The sequence below is a fragment of the Malurus melanocephalus genome, unplaced genomic scaffold, assembly GCF_030028575.1.
Source record: "Malurus melanocephalus ecotype Western Australia unplaced genomic scaffold, MMel_1.1 scaffold_19, whole genome shotgun sequence".
Lineage (NCBI taxonomy): Eukaryota > Metazoa > Chordata > Aves > Passeriformes > Maluridae > Malurus > Malurus melanocephalus.
In genome coordinates this window covers 401,247-407,385 of record NW_026623251.1, presented here as the reverse complement: position 1 = coordinate 407,385, position 6,139 = coordinate 401,247, and positions in this window count along the sequence as shown.

The window sequence follows — 6,139 nt, the reverse complement described above, 5'->3', positions numbered from 1 at the left end:
CCTAACAAAGGATAGTTATCCCCAGTAAGCAAAGATGGCAACTCCACACCCCAGTGGGAAGCGAGCAGCCCTGCAGGACACCAGGGACTGGACCTCCAGGCCCATGAGTGTGTGAGCAGGAGCAGCAGGCTCTCTGGCCAGGTCTCCCCCCTGGCAGCATCTCAGCTCACACCAGCTTCCCTCTTTGTTCACCAGAGTTCCCTCCACCAGGACTAAAGCCCCAGTGGAGTGGGAGAAAGGGAAGGGAGTGAATTTGGACAGGTCCAACAGAACTTGCAGGCAGGTCAGCATGTGCAATGCCTGTGCAGGTGGAAGATCTTGTGCTTGAAGCTGAATGGGGGACACAGAGCATCGCTACAGGGAAGGGAAAGAAGGAGGGAGGGAGGGAAGTAGGGAGGGAGAGAGGGAAAAAAAAATCTTGTGAGTGCAGAGTTTGCAAAATGAGCTGGTGGTAAATAGCTGGAGGACAGACAGCGTCTCTGTACGTGAGGCGCTGCACGGAGAACTGCACCTGAGCGAGGCTGGGCCACTGCTCACTCCAGCATCACACGTCACTCACTGATGCATCCTCCCCAGCCTACTCTCTGTCTGCACCAGCTCCCCCGCCTCCACCACGAAAATGCAGTGGGAAAAATGGGTTCCCCCTCACACTCACTGCAGCCACAAAGCAGAGAGCTGGGAGATGCACAATTGAACTWGATTCAAGGCCCAGCAGGTGCCTGCCAAGGGAGATTCAGCACCACGAATCTCCCGATCCCCTTTTGCTGTGGGAACCCATAGGCCCCTTGAGCTCAGTGTCTCCCCACGCCCCAGCGCAGCGGCTTTCCTCCCTGAGCAATGGCAGCCGCGTTTGCCAACACTCCCTTGCTAGTGCTGCTCTCCGAGGCCCTTTGTTCCCCTTGCCGGGCAGCCTTCCTTTGGATTCCGCAGCCAGCGGCTAAGGCCAACACAACTCATCTCACCTGGGGTGCTCCCGACGGGAGAACACCAGCTTTYCCCTCCCCCCTCTGAAACACCGGGCAAAACTCGCACAGCACCTGGGAAAACGTATCTCACTCCCTACGTGGGAAAAGGAACAGAAGCCATCCTTTCCCTGGAGAGAGGCGCGCTCAGGGGTGTCGGTGATAGCAAACCCTGCCCCTCATTTGCAGTTTCCCGAGGCGAGCTCCCCAGGCCYGCCGGGATCGCCGGTCCCACGGGCGGCAGCCGGCGGTCCCGCAGCCCGGTTCCGTGGGACRGCAGCCCGGTACCCGCCTGACACCCTGTGGCCGCCTTCCGCCTTGCAAGGACGCGAGAGGAGCGGGATAGGAATGGGGATGGGGACGGGGATTGCGATCCAGCCCGTGGGGAGGCTGCGTAGGAGGGGGGACAGAGGGTCTCTTAGCAGAGCAAAGCTGACAGGAGCAGGGAGAAACTGCAGACTGGGCGCATGCCTGACTCCTGCCACCCACATTCCTGGATGAAATGCTACATACTTTAATAAAGCAGCACACACGTGTGCCAGCAGTTTCCATAAGTGCCTATGGATTCAGCCCAGCATGTCCAGGAGGAAAAGAATTTCAATTTATTGCTAGCTGTTGCCACAGGCTCATATGAGTGCACAAGACCTCTTGCTCTCTGGCAGCATGGGAGAGTGGGAGCTGCTAWAATAATACCCTAAGAAAATCCGTATGGGTTTCAAGCCCCTCAGAGAGTCCTCCCCACTGCAGAGCAAGGCCTTTTCCTTGCTCCTCCCTGGCTTAACTCACCTCCTGGCCAAAGGCTGAATTTCTACTTCCCAAAGCACAAGCGTCAGGGTGTCTGCAGGGTCTGGGGTAAAACATCACCATTTGCACACCACCAACSCCCCAGGGTGCCCGCTTGTTGCATCCACGTGTGAGGTGTGAAGCTCACAGCGACCACATGTTGTGTACGTCCCACACAGGTCAGGATGGGGGACACACTAGAGGCAGAGCTGAAACAGCCTGGCAATTCACATTGCTCAGAGGCAAGCCTGCAGCTAGTCTGAGGCATCCCCAGCAGCTATGCCCCTGCAGGACCCCAGTCCGGGGAAACCCCTGCAGTAGCTTTCTCGGGAAAGTGGGAGGAATGGCTCCATGTAGTGCCTCAGGGGAGTTACTGATCCTCAGCATCCCCTTCTTTTCTCATCCYTGGAAAAGCTGCCAGAACACTGGGGAGGGGGAGGTGAAGGTGTTTTGCTTGAGAGCTACCTTGGAGCAGGCAGCCCTTGTGCCAGGTGATCTCCTGGGTAACCCAAATGAAGCCCTGCAACCTTGATGGAAAACTTGTCTCCATTTAGGAGGGAATCATTTGTGTACTCTAACTGACCTGCTTCCTTTCTCCATTTAAAAAASCCCAATGGATGTCTCACCCTTACTCCTCTCAGGGCCTTGGAGAGAGTCCTCCAAATCCCACATGGCTGCCAGCTTGATTCTTCTGCAGGAACATCATCCATGCACGGGGAGCTGGTGACCCCTAAGCCTACTGAGTGCTCACAGCACTCATTCACAGCCTCCCCTGCGCATCCACAGTTCCACACGCCTCTGCAGGGAGACGGACTGTGTCTCATTCCCAGGCCTTCTTGGGGCACAGCTCCCCCTTGCTGAGATCCCATTGGCAGCAGGGCAGTGAGGCCATCAGCTGCTTTCTCTGCTCTTTCYGTGGCTGCAGTTTGGAGAGATTTTGACGTGATATGCTGCTCCTGCACATCCCTCTGGCCAGAGCCCAGCAGGAATAACTGGAGACGTTCAGACGATGCATAGCAGGGGAACCATTTTTTAATTAAAAGTGATGTTTTGGTCAGCGGGGCGCAGACTTCTTTGGGGATATAGGGAGGAGAAGTGAGCTGGGTGAGTGACGTGGGGGGAAGCCGTGCCTGGTCAGGGTTAGCTCTGAACTCAGCACCTTTGCCAGGAAAGTGGGAAGTGGCAGGGTGAGCTGCTGCTCATTTCTCAGAGACCCTCTCAAGGTCGGGTGCTCTTGGCAATTCTAGACAATGTCCTGAAAGCCTGGTGCAAACCGGGGTATTCCCTCCCCCAAACTCAAAACATTTGCTGCTCCCAGAATACCAATCCCTTTCCCAGAAGAGGAGGAGGAGGATGTCTGTGCACTGCTTATGGATATTTAGGGGTACAGGGCCTCTTGCTGACTCTCTATCCCTGTGAGAAAAGAAAGCTAAAAGCTCAGCAGAGCCCTCCACCAGGTGGGTTTGTGCAGCGTGGTGGGGAGCCACTGCAGCCACAGCCACCTCCTGTAGGTGGGATCACCACAAGGCCTGATGTCCCACCACAAACACAACTGCAGTGTTCCCAGCTCTGGTGGCAGAGGGGATCCATCACTGCTGGAAATGTGCTAAGACCGGAAATTACTTGTGAGGGGGAGTAGGGTTTGAGAAAGAATTAGGCAAGGGGATTCTTCCTCACACAGAAGTGAGGAATCCCCTGGGACTGGGAGGCTTGAAAGAGGGCCAAACCCTGGTGTCCATCCTAAAAAGCCTCTCAGGCTGATTTTCCAGCTAGAGGCTAGCCCACGCTGGGGGGTTATGCCTTCACAGAGGATGCCCTGGAGGAAAGCTCCCAGACACCAAACCACACAATCCTAAATCACCAGGAACATGTTTCCATTCAAACACCCACTAGGCCTGTTTTCTGCTCCTGGGACAGCCATGGAAAAACACATCCAGGACCTGCATGGTGTGCCTGCCCACAGCCATACCCCTGGAGGAGTCAGAGGTGGAGCAGCCTCCAGCCTAGCACATAGGCAGGTGCCATGATGGCGAGCAGCACCACACTCCTGTCCCAGCAAGGATGTGTCCCACCACCTTCCCACCTTGGCAAGCAGCAGCCTGGCCATGTCAAACCACAGTTACATCTCAGGGAAAGTGGGGATTGTTTCCAGCCTGCCAATTGCTGTGAAGAATTGCCAACTGCCAGTTGCTGAAAAGAGCCATATTTGCTGATCTGCAATAGCAAGACAGAGGGAGCATGCCAGGAGGATGGGTGGCATAGGATGGAGGTGGGGAAGTTATGCCACTGGACCTTGGCAATGCCTCGCAAGACAGCGAGGAAAGGGTGGAGAGCGACTACGTGATGCCTCGCAGGGAGAACTGATCTTATTAATAAAAGCTGCTTCTTCCCAAGGCCTTGATAATCTCTCCTGCTGCAGATTATTTACAGCTGTGGAATTTAATACTCCAATGAACAAAGCTCTCTGAAGCACTGAGGGAGTGAGCAGACTGTTAACCCTTCTGCATGGCACCAGGGGCTTTCGGCTCGTGTTTGATGTCCCGGTGCAGCTGAGCCACAGGCTGCCACAGCCACACCAGATCTCTGCACCTATGAGGCCAGCACCCAAGCCAGGCTGAGACTTGGTAGAAAGTCAGCCCAAAGCCCATTCAAACACCTGGATTCTCTTAAATAAAAAGGCAGCCCAGTGAGAAGGGCTCAGAGGCAGAACCTGGGCAGGGCTGGGGGGCTGTGTTAGCAGTGAGGTGCTGCTGCATTACACCACTAGGTAAGCACTTGACCCTAGAGATACTGGGTCAATAAACTCAGCCTTCAGGCTGAGGACATTTTTAGCCCTAGCTAAGTTATCTACCCCTCACGTTCACTGCCAGGTGTGTTAGAGTGAGTCAGCTCAACCCTGGGAGCCTTGCTGTGGGTCTGCAACACTGGTGGGGAGACAATGGCAGCACAGCACTCCTGCTGCCTTCCCTGGCACCAGGGAGCCCAARGCTAAAGTGTAAGCTTTAGTATATGCTCTGCACTGTAACCCCTTCCTCAGACTCTCTTGAAACTTGGTGCAACTCAAGAGGAGGACATCAGAACCATCAGACCTGGCTTATTGCCTGAATGGTCCCTTAAATATGGGTGATGTGGAGGGGGAGAGGATGAGGCACAGCCTGGCAAAATCAGAGGTGAGAAGGATGTACAGGAAGGACTGGTTAATTGTATGGGCTTGTCCCACCTGCACCTGGGCCTGGTTTGAGTGTGTTCATTGCTGAACAGATGGGAACAAAAGAGCAGCCAAGGTAAGGGGTAGGCTGAGGGATCGAGAAAGARAGGCAAGCACTAGCCTCACTTGCATGCTGAAATCTACTGACCAGCCCGTAACAAAGTGGCAGATTTTGGAGCCATAAATGCTGCCTGGGTTTGATCAGCACYTCTCTTAGCATGCCTGTACTTCAGACAGTCCCCAAGGACCACACTGATTTTTGGTCCAGTTCTGCACAACATAATTTAAAGGGTCACAGTAACATCCCTACCATWAACTATAAAACTGTAATCCCTAGACATGATCAACAGCCCCTATCCACCCCACCCAATCCATGTAGGAAAAAGCAGAGCAATGACAGAATTCAGGTGGGATCTGTTGTCCCCTCAGTCAGTAAAAACCTGGCTGCTGAAGTGAGGAAACATGGAGCTCACGTGCCAGCTCAGAAGTCCCTTGGGGTGGTAGTCCTGTTATTTCTCAGCAGCATCCAGCCTTTGCACAGCACCAGACCAGCCTACAAGACCTGCCCTAAAACCACAGGTTATGCCTCCCAGGTTATGCAGCCCCTCTGCTCTTAACTTGAACCCTTCTCCCTACAGTCTGTCTCCCTGCCCTGTGATGCTATCTGCCAAGGATTTCTCAGGGCTCTTCCCCATCCTTCAACCACCTCACACAGCAGTAGYTGGAGGTTGTAGAGGGAGTTTAGCTCCAGCCTCAGGTGGCCCAAAATTTGGAGGAGACAGGCCATTAACTCTGCATTTCCCCATTCCTAAAAGCTTTAATGTTTGTCCAGCTTTCTGCAGAAACACAAGATACTGCCTGCCAGCCACTGCTCTGCATTGGCAATCTTTTGGCATTGAGTTTGCCTGCAAGCAAYGCAGCCTGGCAAAGTGGAGACACCAGCAGTGAAGGGAGCCCAGGGAGCAGGGGATGGATGGATCCTGCCCCGCAGAGCCCAACAGGTGCTTGGAGATCCTCCCCTGCAGGCAGGAGGACAGCCTGGCTTCCATCTCTCCCAGCTCTGTCTGAGYTATCAGGTCTTAATGAGGGAACTGCCTCTGCAGGGCTGGTCTGATCCCTGGAGGGCCCCATGTCCTGAGCCCACTCTATTGCAGGTGATGCTTCCGAAAGGCAGAGCCAAGGCAAA